Consider the following 12,701-nt stretch of genomic DNA (forward strand, 5'->3'; position numbering starts at 1 on the left):
TAGACATTACAGCATAACAATAATCACATACAGTAGATTATAACAAATACCAAGAGGAAAGAGGGCCCTGCTCGCAAGCTTACAGTCTATGAGGAAAGAGGGAGACACGAAAGGTGGGTGGTAACAGTTGCCCTGATTGTATGGACCAGCCATAATGTTAAGTGTGTGACAGTACAGACACAGAGGGCTAATGGATGCATAAAGCATGTGGGAACATGATGCGGGAAATCTGGTTATGATAAAACTTTTGGCTGTGCCACACAGAGATAGATTAGGTTAATGTGTTGAGGCGATAGGCCAGTCTGAATAAATGCGTTTTCAGGGCACGCTTAAAATTGTGGGGATTGGGGACTAATCGTACTGACCTGGGAAGTGCATTCCAAAGAATTGGCGCGGCACGTGTAAAGTCTTGGAAACGGGAGTGGGAGGTTCTGACTATTGAGGATGCTAACCTCAGGTCATCAGCAGAATGGAGGGCGCGGGTAGGGTGGTATACTGAAACAAGGGAGGAGATGTAAGGTGGTGCTGAGCTATGGAGGGCTTTGTGGGTGAGGGTAATAAGTTTATACTGAATTCTGGAGTGGATGGGTAGCCAGTGTAATGACTGGCACAAGGTAGAGGCATCGGTGTAACGAATGGTGAGGAATATGATCCTGGCTGCAGCATTCAAGACAGATTAGACAGGGGAGAGTTTGGTAAGAGGGAGACCGATTAGAAGAGAGTTACAATAGTCGAGAAGAGAATGAATAAGAGAAAGAGTAAGAGTTTTTGCAGAGTCAAAAGTAAGAAAAGGTCGAATTCTAGAAATGTTTTTGAGGTGCAGATGACAAGAGCGAGCCAGTGATCGAATGTGGGGGGCAAAGGAAAGCTCGGAATCAAGTATGACCCCAAGATAGCAGGCCTGTTGCTGGGGAGTAATAGTGGAACCACACACAGAAATGGCAATGTTGGGTATAGGTACATTAGTAGAGGGAGGAAACACCAGGAGTTCAGTCTTTGACAGGTTCAGTTTCAGATATAGTGAGGACATGATATTAGACACAGCGTTTAGACAATCGCCGGTGTTTTCTAGAAAGGCTGGCGTGATGTCAGGAGAAGAAGCATATAATTGGGTGTCATCAACATAGAGATGGTACTGGAAACCAAATCTACTGATTGTTTGACCAATAGGGACAGTGTACAAGGAGAAGAGGAGGGGGCCTAGAACCGATCCTTGAGGGACCCCAACAGTAAGGGGAAGGTGAGAGGAGGAGGAAACGGCAAAAGATACAGTAAAGGAGCGGTCCGAGAGATAGGAGGAGAACCATGAGAGAACGGTGTCCTTGAGGCCAATGGAATGGAGCATAGTGAGGATGAGCTGATGATCCACAGTGTCGAATGCTGCAGAGAGATCCAAGAGAATTAGCATGGAGTAATGACCATTTGATTTAGCTGTTAGCAGATCATTAGAGACTTTAGTGAGGGCAGTTTCAGTGGAGTGTAAAGAGCGGACACCGGATTTGAGAGGGTCGAGAACAGAGTTTTCTGAGAGATAGCGGATAAGACGGGAGTGGACCAGGCGTTCCAGGAGTTTATAGATGAAGGGAAGATTAGAGACAGGTCTATAGTTAGTGGCACAGTTTTGGTCGAGGGATGGTTTTTTAAGTAGTGGATGTATGATGGCATGCTTAAATGAGGAGGGAAAGATACCAGAAGAGAGAGAGAGGTTAAATATTTTAGTTAGGTGAGGGGTGACAGCAGGGGAAAGGGACTGGAGGAGATGTGACGTAAATGGGTCACTGGTGCAAGTGGTTGGGCGAGAAGATGCAAGGAGCCTGCTTACTTCTTCTTCTGTGACTGGTTCAAAATCAGAGAGTGAGCTGGATGCAGTGAGGGAGGGAGGACAGTGCATGGTATGAGGTGATTGGGAGATAATTTCCTGTCGAATCTGGTCAATTTTTTCTTTGAAGTAATTGGCCAGATCGTCAGCTCGGAGCTCCGTGGTTGGGGCCTGTACTCTTGGGTTGAGTAGAGAATGAAAAGTGTCAAAGAGACGTTTCGGGTTATTGGACAGTGAGGTGATGAGGGTGTTGAAATAGGTTTGTTTGGAGAGGTGAAGGGCAGTGTATGTTCTAAGCATAAACTTAAAATGGATGAAATCTTCATGTAGATTGGATTTTCTCCACAGATGTTCGGCGCACCTGGAGCACCGCTGCAGGAAACGTGTTTGCACCGTGTGCCAGGGTTGTCGCCGTCTGCATTGTGGTGTTCTATTTATAGGGGGTGCAAATTCATCCAGGGCACTTTGAAGTGTTTCATTGTAATGCTTCAATGCAGAATCAGGACATGAGAGGGAGGATATAGGGGCCAATGAAGCCTGCAAGTTCTTCATAAGTTTCTGGGTGTTAATGGCCTGTATGTTTCTATAAGTCTGGACAGTGGGGGTGACCTGAGCAGCCTGGCAGTTATTGATAGAGAATGAAAGAAGATTGTGGTCAGAGAGCGGGAGATGGGAGTTTGCAAAATCATCCACTGCACAAAGCCGAGAGAAGACCAAGTCGAGGGAGTTTCCGTCTTCATGCGTTGGAGAATTAGTAAGCTGCTAAAGGCCAAATGAGAAGGTTAGAGATAAAAGGTGAGTAGCAGATGGTGAGAGGGGAAGAGCAATGGGGATGTTGAAATCTCCCATGATGAGGGTAGGGATGTCATAGGAGAGAAAATGTGGAAGCCAAGTGGCAAAATGATCCAGGAACTGATGGGAGAGGCCGGGAGGACGATATACCACCGCCACTCACATGGAGAAGATGGTGTAGAGTCTGACGGCATGGACCTCAAAAGAAGGGAAGACTAGTGAGGGTAGTTGAGGGATAACCTGAAATGTACATTTTGGTGATAGGAGCAGACCAACGCCTCCACCTGCTCTATTGTCTGATCTTGGGGTATGAGAGAAGTGTACCCCCCGTATGAAAGAGCAGCAGCAGCGGTAGTGTCTGACTGCTGGATCCAGGTTTCAGTAAGAGCCAGGAGGTTAAGAGAATTAGAAAGGAAAAAGTCATGAGTGAAGGAGAGTTTGTTACACACTGAGCGAGAATTCCAAAGGGCACAATTAAGAGAGACAGAAGGCATGCAGGGAATATAAATAACATCAGAGGGGTTTCTGAGTGTAGCAGTCGGGGGGTTTGACTTTCTATAACATGGGGGACCAGGGTTGGGAGCAATGTCTCCTGCGACTAGGAGAAGGAGCATAGAAAGAGTGAGCAGATGGTTAAGTGATTTGTGAGAGCGTCTCTTATGTTGAATGGTGGGACTGACTGGATCTGTGCAATTTAACAATGTGAAAAGAGCGTGAGTGCTATACATAGGAGAGGAAAGGAGCGAGGGGCCAATATGGATGGAGTGTAGAGAGTAAATTCCAGGGTGGTGGATGTGTGTGAATGCAGGGGCCAGTATATAAATTACACAAATGCATATGGTATATATATGATGTACTCCAAATGTACAGGGAGTAGATGTATATAAATGTCTTACCTGTCTCCTGCCCTGTCTAACTGCCATGTTATAACTGCCAGTAGTACTTTGATACATGTACTTAGATTACATGTGCATAAATGCTCCCCCTAGCTAGGTCTGAATATATAGGAGGTTAAGGCTAAGACTTTTTTTTTTTTGCTCTCTCTCTTCTTGTTAATCAATCACACTAAATTGAGACACCAGGACCCAATAAAATGTTGTGGTCAAATAAACATATGTCCAGCACTACATGGATCATAAAGCACTTTGAAAAGTTTCTTGACCTCACAACATAAGGGGACAAGCAGAGCAAGTTGAAAAAACTATATACCAGATATAAGCTTGCATAGTTGAAAACACATAGATAGCATTCAGGATTAACTGCTTGCTGACATTGAATGGAGACACACAGGAGTGGATTCAGAGCAGAGATTGGAAAAGCTGGTTACCAGATATAAGCTTGCATAGTTGAAAACACATAGATAGCATTCAGGATTAACTGCTTGCTGACATTGAATGGAGACACACAGGAGTGGATTCAGAGCAGAGATTGGAAAAGCTGGTTACCTGTATGAAGAGAATAGAGATGCGTGTCACATTCATCCATGTTATAACTGCCAGTAGTACTTTGATACATGTACTTCGATAACATGTGCATAAATGCAGTTATGTTTAAATGTACCTGTGATGTTAACATGTACAAGTAATGTAAAAATTTACCCCTAATGTTTGCTGAGTTAAATATAAACTACCTTCCCTCAAAAAAAAGTATGTTTGTGTCATACCTTACCTCAAAAATAAAGTGTGTTTGTGTCGGCAGTGCACAAAGGTAAAAAAAACACACGATATAGTGCTAACAAAATACAACTTTTATTTTCAACACTTTTACAAAAACAGGTTAAAGTAGGGGTGATTTGCTTTTTTCTTCAGGGTTTACGTGAGGGTGAAATGGGGAGGACCTTGGGTGTGTGGAGCTGTGAGCATTGGGTGTTAGTTGATGAAGAAGGGGTTACAGGGGAAGGGTCTACAGGGAAAGGGGCAACAAATTGAAGGATTGGATCAGGGATGGCAGTGGAGACATTGGGGATAGATGACAAAGTGGAATCATGGGAATCAATAGACAAACTGGAAGGAACAGACAGAGACATAAGGGAAGGTAGTGACAAATTGGTAGGTAAGGGTGGAGGTGGTAGGTTCAAGGTGGTCTTTTTTTGGCTCCTGATTTTGGTCCTGATGCCAAGATTTTCTTTGGACCTCGCTTTTCTTGGCCGAGTGGGAGGGCTGGGCTCTGTAGCAGTCATCTGGCATGGTGCTGGACTGGGCCTCATTGTGGATACTGCTGGCTGCAGGGGTGCTGTAGTGGACAGGGGTGCTGGAATGGGCAGTGGTGCAGAATGGGAATAGGTGCAGGAATGGACAGCATCGTTGATACTGCTGGCTGCATGGGTGCTGGAGTCTGGAGCATAGTGGATGCTGCCAGCTTCAGGCTTGATGGACTTGGCAGCATGGTCGCTCGATGATCTGGATGTGGTGGTGATGGCAGATAGTTCGGTGCTGTGGGAGCTGGAAAGTAGATAAGCTGCTGGTAATATCCTCCGGCCTGTTGATTGTAGGATTGTGACTGCTGCTGTAATGCGTGGCTGTAAGCAACCTGGCAGGCCTGCATGACCTTCAGCTGGAGTTGAGGTGTAAGGTTTTCCAACACGCTCCACTCAATTGCAGAAAAAAAAATATTGTGCCGATCTCTCAAGGTCGGTTTCTAGGCGGTCAAGACATTTCTTGACTTCCTTGAACCCACTCTTCACTCTGTCAGCAATCAACCTAATTCCATCCTGGAAGACCGAGCTTAATTGCAGAAACTCGGGAAGGCCTGACCTCTCCCAGGCCCTCTTCTGCTGATGAGAAGACCCAGCAAAAGCAGAGGCAGAGGGCTGGGAGAGGGGAAAACCTGACGGACCCCCAGCCTGTGAAGCCTTCAAGGCTGCTCCATTGCTGGTGGATGACTGGGACTGCATCTGTTCAGTGACTGCTAGATGAGGGGCAGCTTCAACCGAGGATGATTTGAGCTGTGTGGTGCTGCACCAGGTTCTATGTGGAAAAGAGAAAAACATTAGTGCAAAAATCAAGGTTGTGTTGTGCTGCTCCTGTTTCTGTGTGTGGGAAAAAATTAAACATTAGTAAAAAGGAAAAATAAATTATATACTTACGTTCGCTGAGCAAGTGCAGGCCTCAGAAAGTGCTGACGTTCACGGGTGTCCCACAACGGTACTCGCTCTTGCACAAGATGAATAAGTTGCTCATTGTCTATGTCGAGTGTGGCTTCTTCCCGTTGTGAAACCTATAGATAACATTCTTTTTTTATTTTAAGTAAAACTGAAAAAAATTTGTATTACAACTCTGATGAAAGGAATACTTACACCCCGTCTTTCCTCCTGAGACACATGAGCCCAACGACCATGGGAAGAATCCTCTCCACTGGACTGCTCCTGCTCTTCATCACTGCCAGGTACCTGTAAAGAAGTTAAATGATTTAACACATGTGGAGTATTGCCAGTCAATACATACCAAGCAGTATAGCAAATGTGATTACATAACTTTGTCCGGTCCACCCTGGGAAGTAGTCTGTTCTTCACTTGAGGGCATTTTGAAGAGCGGGCAGCAGTCAAGAGAAACACTACAGAAAAGAACAGAAGAAAAATTAAACTTGTAAAGATCCAAAAACAATGTAGACCAATAAAAAAATGGACAACAATACTTACATTACAGGCAGTAGTCCAACACCACAGCAGTCAGCATAGGCCAGGGACAGACGGCAGCAACAGGAGACAACCACAGCACAAGGAGACGAAATGGAGAAAACCGCTGCACCAGAAGACACCCACAGCGCCAGAGAGAATTGTCCAGTCTACAAGGAACAGAAAAAAGCATTCAGAGACAGACATTTCCAAAGCTTCTATACTTACATAGACAGTGTTGTCCTCACCATGACAGAAAGCAGCACCAGGAGACGAAATAGAGAAAACCGCTGCACCAGGAGACACCCACTGCGCCAGAGAGAATTGACCAGTCTACAAGGAATAGAAAAACAATCAGAGAGACAGACATTTCCATAGTTTCTATACTTACATAGACAGTGATGTCCTCCTCATGACAGAAAGCAGCACAAGGAGACAAAATGGAGAAACCAGGAGCCAACCACTGTACCAGGCCAAGTGACACATCTAAAAGTAAACAGAATTTTTTTTAAGTACAAACAGCAGTGAGACAGACATTTTCTAAGGTTCTATACTTGCATAGCCAGTGTTGTGGTAATGAAATGTAAAGTGCTGTGGAATATGCCGGCGCTATAGAAATAAAATTATGATTATTATTGTGGTATCATCCAGAGAGTTAAGACCTTGCTGCGTCCACACTTCCTTTTAAAGAGCTCTCAATTATCAGGGGGTTGAATCACTTCCTGGACAAACTCATTTAAAAAACGCATGCGTATAGAACGCATGAGCATACGCATGTCCTTGCATACACATGCGTTCCCATAGACAGTAATGCGCATATTTGACGGATTTTTGCTGCTCGCAAAAATCCAACATGATGCGACGCCAGACCCGGCCGCACACCGAAAAATAACGCATGCGTACGCTGACACATGCAAACTGATACAAACGCATGCCCCTGCATACACCATGTTAAAGATAGGAAAACATGACGCATACGGATTGCTGCGGATGAAACGCTGCGCAAACAGACGCAAATGTGAAACCAGCCATAGCCAGTTCGCATCAGGGATCCTGTTCCATCTTCTTGTACACACACGGCTCCGCTCCGTACACCTGACACACGCAGCTCCATTCCGTACAACTTATACATGCGGCTCTGCTCCGTAAACATCGTACACACACGGATCCACTCCATACACCTCGTACACACACGGCTCCGCTCCGTACACCTCGTACACACACGGCTCCGCTCCGTACACCTCGTACACACAGGGCTCTGCTCTGTACACCTCATACACACACAGCTCTGCTCCGTACACCTCGTACACACACGGCTCTGCTCCGTACACCTCATACACACGCGGCTCCACTCCGTACACCTCGTACACACACGGCTCTGCTCTCTACACCTCATACACACATGGCTCCGCTCCGCACACCTCACACACACATGGCTCTGCTCTGTACACCATACACACACGGCTCAGCTCCGTACACCTCGTACACACGCAGCTCCGCTCCATAAACCTTGTACACACACGACTCCACTCCGCACATCTCGCACACACACCACTCCACCCCGTACACACATGTCTCTGATCCGTACACCTTGTACACACACGGCTCTGCTCTGTACACCTCGTGCACACACGGATCTGTTCCATACACCTCGTACACACACGGTTCTGCTCTGTACATGGGTCGCCCTCCCAGGGCTGTGGGGTACTCGGTACCGGGCCGGTATCAGCGGGATGTGTCACAGCAGCGGTGACCCGGACCGTGGCCCTGGGCGCCCAAGCAATGGCGGAGATGTGAATGGTGGAATGTAGTTAGATGAATAGTTTGTGACACCACCTGTGGTGCTCGGCAAGGGAGTTGTTAAGCCGACGCTGCATGCAGATCCGCTGGGACTGATGGTATGGTGCCGCAAAGATGTAAAAGCTCCCCACAGGTGAAGCTATATTCCCAGGGCAGTATAAATGTGGTTGGCACTGGGATGCAGCAGTGCTGGAAAGGTAGGAAGCAGACAAGACACAGCGGGGTGCAATTTCTGTACCTTTACTTGATAACTGCAGTCCAGGGTCCTGATTACAGATGGTATTGGAGCAGGCTAGCCTGGAAGCAATTCAGGGATTCTCTCTCAGCAGATGGGCTGTGCAGTCTCCTTACTAGCGCTTTTAAGTGTGAAGATCTCCTAGTATTGAGTTACACTGGAGTTCCTCCGGACAGATGTTCTCAAGAACATCACTTGCACGGCAGACAGCTGTAGCCTATCTCGGGGACTCCTCTCTCCTGAGTCCCAGCTCACTATCCAAGCTGCTGTTGTGCCCTCAAGTCTTAGATGGGAGTAGGGCATTTACAGCCTCCCACTCCTCTGGTGTCTGTTGCAGGACCATTAGTATCTGTACAACCGTGGAGACCAGGCTCCAGTTCATGCGCTCTCTCCAGAGATGAGCTCGTCCTCTGTGCTCTATCTCAGTGCTCCTTCCACACGTCTGCATACTTCACCCTCCGCAGACTAACTCACCACTCCTTCCTCTTGGCCCTCAGAGAGCACTCCTCTCCTTAATCCCGGTTCAGAATTCCCTATGCTGGCCTGGAGTGGAACTGTGTTGCATGCATAGATTGACTGTGAGAGAGACCCATCATTGCCTCCAAGCCTGGCATTACCCTCCCCTGGAGGAAGGCAAAGCCACTGTGGCGACCATACTCCTGGTGGCGCCACATTCCCCCCTAGTGCAAGTCAGCACTCCTGGGCTGAACAAAAACATGAAACATATAAACAGTTAGACAATAATAATTGTACAAGGGTTAAAAAATGAAAAAGTTACAAAAACCAAGAGCTTCAAAAATGGTCCGTTGATGATAAGTCCAAGCATCAAAGTCCATGGTCCATTCCTGGGCAAATGGTGAACTTATATACAGGAAAGTTTTTGACCACACAAGTCCTGTGGTACAATGTCCATAAAATAAAACTGGCAAATCCAAAGGAAACTCTTACAGGTTACCTGTAGGCACAAAACTTGAAAAACAGTTACATATATAAACATACAATTTCAACATTTACATTTATCTATATACGATATCTGATGGGTGGTATCCCTTGCGTAATACTGGTGTAGTGGGTAATGTACTGGATACACTACTGGGGGTTCTGCATGGCACAGGGATCCTAGATTGTCTACGAACTCTTAGACTCACCAGGAGCATAACAGGTTCACCACTGGCAGGGCGAGGGTTCTCTGGCTCCACTGCTGGTGTGGTATCTGCTGCCTGATTTTCCTGATCCTCAGGATTTCCTTGAGTCACGTCTTCCTGTGCTACCAATTGGGGAAATGTCAACACCGGCACCACTATAGCATCATTTACTTTAGTCCAATTCGCAGGGAATTCCCCAAGTATTGTGCTGACCGTCTCTTCTTCCTCTATGGGTTGGATGTTATCTGGTTCTTCCACTCTTTCCTTCAGCAGGTCAGGACATAGTTTCAGGTGATCTCTTGATATTGCTGCTGAGGTCTCTCCTCCATCTTTGCTAATAAGGCATACCTTGGTATTATCAAAGTTTGAGGGCAGAATGGTATAAGGTTCAGCTTCACATTGATCATCCAATTTGTGCAATCTTCTCTTCCTTTTTAAGACTTGTTCACCCGGCGACAAAGGAACAGCAGGTGCATTTTGATTGTAAAGCTTTTCCTGCTTTTGTCTTGCCTGGGCTAGACTCTTTTCCACGCATTCTTGAACTCTTCTGTACTGTTGTTGTCTTTCTGTATCCCAGTCAGCATCTGGTGACATTACTTCGGGTGTAAGAACTCCCATGTCCAGATCAATAGGCAGTTTACCAGGTCTTGCGCTCATTAAGTAGGCTGGGGTACAGTTGGTGGAGTTCACCGGAATATGGTTGTAGAGGTCCACCAGATCTGGCAACTTCTCTGGCCACAGATTCCTCTCCTGCAAGGGCAGTCTTCAGTAGGTCAATCGCTACCTGGTTCATCTTCTCACACATGCCATTGGTCTGTGGGTGGTACGGTGTTGTCCGGATCTTCTTACAACCATACAAGTTACAGAATTCCTGGAAGACTTCTGCCTCAAAAGCTGGACCTTGATCTGTAAGCACTCTTTCAGGATATCCTTGTGGTCTACAGAAGTGCTGTTGGAATGCTCTGGCTGCTGTAGTGGCTGTCTGATCTTTGACAAGCACAACTACAAGGAATCTTGAGTAGTGGTCCACAATGGTAAGACTATAGATGTAGCCGGACCGGCTTGGAACCAGCTTCACATGGTCCAGGGCTACCAACTCAATGGGCTGTTTGGTGATGATTGGCTGTAGAGGAGCTCTCTGGCTGTTTCGATCCTTTCTGCGCAGGTTACATTGTCCACACTCCCGGCACTACCTCTCAATGGCTTTCTTCATACCAGCCCAGTAAAACCTCTCCCGGAGCAATGCTTCTAAATTCTTCCATCCGAAGTGTCCAGCTCCATTGTGGTATGCTTCCAGGACCTTTGGGACTATCACCTGCCAGACCAGCTCATGAGTACGGGCATTGATACTCCTCCGACAAAGTTTTCCTTCATAGATGAACAGTCGGCCTCTCTCCTTTCACAATTGCTGAGTTTCTTCAGGAGCATCCGACTCTGGGCATGAGTCAGCTTGTGACAGTAGCTCCTTCACCAGGCGGACTGCAGGGTCACTATCTTGCGTTTCTGCCCAGTCATGATGGGGCAATGGATTCAGGGTGACCTGCTTGAAGCCAAACCGTGTTTCTCATTCCATGAGCACGCTGGGCCGCAAGTGGCCAGTGGAAGGGAGGTAACTCTATTTCTTCAAGAGCCTCAGGGTCTTCTCCTGCATCGGGTAGGTTAGGCATTCTGGACAGCGCATCAGCATTGGCATTCTTGTGCCCTGCCCAGTACTTGATGGTAAACTCATAATTAGATAACCGAGCCATCCATCGCTGTTCCAGTGCACCTAGTTTTGCAGTGTCCAAGTGCGTCATCGGGTTGTTATCCGTGAAGATAGTGAACTTGGCGGAGGCTAGGTAATGTTTGAACCTTTCGGTGACAGCCCAGACTATGGCAAGGAACTCCAGCTTCAAAGAACTGTAGTTGTCAGGGTTCCTTTCAGTGGGGCGCAGCTTCCTGCTAGCGTAGGAGATCACTCTTTCTTTCCCATTCTGTACCTGTGACAGTACTGCTCCTAGTCCCACGTTGCTGGCATCAGTGTACAGCACAAAGGGTTTGTCATAATCTGGGTAGGCCAGAACTTCATCTCCTGTGAGAGCCATCTTCAATGTGGTGAAGGACCTTTCCAACTCTTCAGTCCATTCAAAGGTGGAATTTTTCTGTTTGGTCTTCTTGGACTGCCCTACCAGAAGATTTTGCATAGGGATGGCTATTTCAGTAAAGCCTTTGGTGAATCTTCGGTAGTAGCCTACCAGTCCCAGGAATTGATGCACTTCATGGAGGTTGCTGGGCTTCGGCCAGTCCCGGATGACTGTGACCTTATTAGGATCTGTTGCCACACCTTCTGCACTGACCACATGACCGAGGTACTGCACCTTGGGCTTCAGGAGGTGGCACTTGGAGGGCTTCACCTTCAGGCCAAAATTGGACAAAGCTTCAAACACTTCAGCCAGGTGTTCCAGATGATCTTCATAGGTTTTGGAGAAAACAATGACATCATCCAGGTACAACAGGACCGTCGCAAAGTTCATGTGTCCCAGGCAGCACTCCATCAGCCGTTAAAATGTTCCTGGGGCTGTGCAGAGCCCAAATGGCATATAATTGAACTCACAGAGGCCCATTGGAGTGGTAAATGCTGTTTTCTCCTTGTCTGGCTCTGCCACAGGAACCTGCCAATACCCACTAGTGAGATCTAAGGTGGAAAAGTAGTTAGCAGTTTTAAGTGCAGCTAATGATTCCTCAATTCTAGGTAGTGGGTAGGTGTCTTTATGTGTAATGCTGTTAATTTTCCTGTAATCAACACACATTCTCATGGTACCATCCTTTTTCTTTACAAAAATTATGGGAGCTGCCCATGGGCTACAACTGTCTCTGATAACGCCTGCTTCCTTCATTTCCCTCAACATACTCTTAGCACACTGGTATTGTGTTGGGGGTATAGATCTGTACCTCTCCTTTATGGGTGGATGGTCTCCAGTGGGGATATGATGTTGAACCCCTTTTGCCTGCCCAAAATCTAGTGGGTGTTTGCTGAATACTCGCTCATACTCCTGTGTCACTCTGTAAACCCCATTTTTCTGGTAGGAGGGCGTAGAGTCAGTTCCCACCTGCAGTTGCTGGCACCACTCCTCCATCTGCTTCACAGAGCCATTGTCCCCCACCTGATCGGATGAGACCAAGGGCTCTGCTGCCTGCAAAGAGTTGTTATTGACAGTGAACAGCTTAGCAACTGTGGCGTACCAAGGTATCGTGGCCTCCTCCTCCCCACAATTCAAAAGGCGTACAGGTACTCTCCCCTTTCGTACGTCAACCACC

General features: G+C 47.0%; 1 long non-coding RNA gene across 1 annotated transcript; it reads right to left on the bottom strand.

Annotated features, from left to right (window-relative positions):
- Positions 1-4,372: 4,372 nt before the first annotated feature.
- Positions 4,373-6,672, bottom strand: LOC141055888 (uncharacterized). The gene is made up of 5 exons (XR_012221548.1): positions 6,473-6,672; positions 6,249-6,394; positions 5,907-6,163; positions 5,697-5,827; positions 4,373-5,577 (listed from the first exon to the last, which is right to left on the bottom strand). It is a non-coding gene; the product is annotated as an uncharacterized lncRNA (long non-coding RNA).
- Positions 6,673-12,701: the final 6,029 nt, after the last annotated feature.

The sequence above is a fragment of the Dendrobates tinctorius genome, unplaced genomic scaffold, assembly GCF_039654945.1.
Source record: "Dendrobates tinctorius isolate UK_male_01 unplaced genomic scaffold, ASM3965494v1 ptg000192l, whole genome shotgun sequence".
In the NCBI taxonomy this organism is placed as follows: domain Eukaryota; kingdom Metazoa; phylum Chordata; class Amphibia; order Anura; family Dendrobatidae; genus Dendrobates; species Dendrobates tinctorius.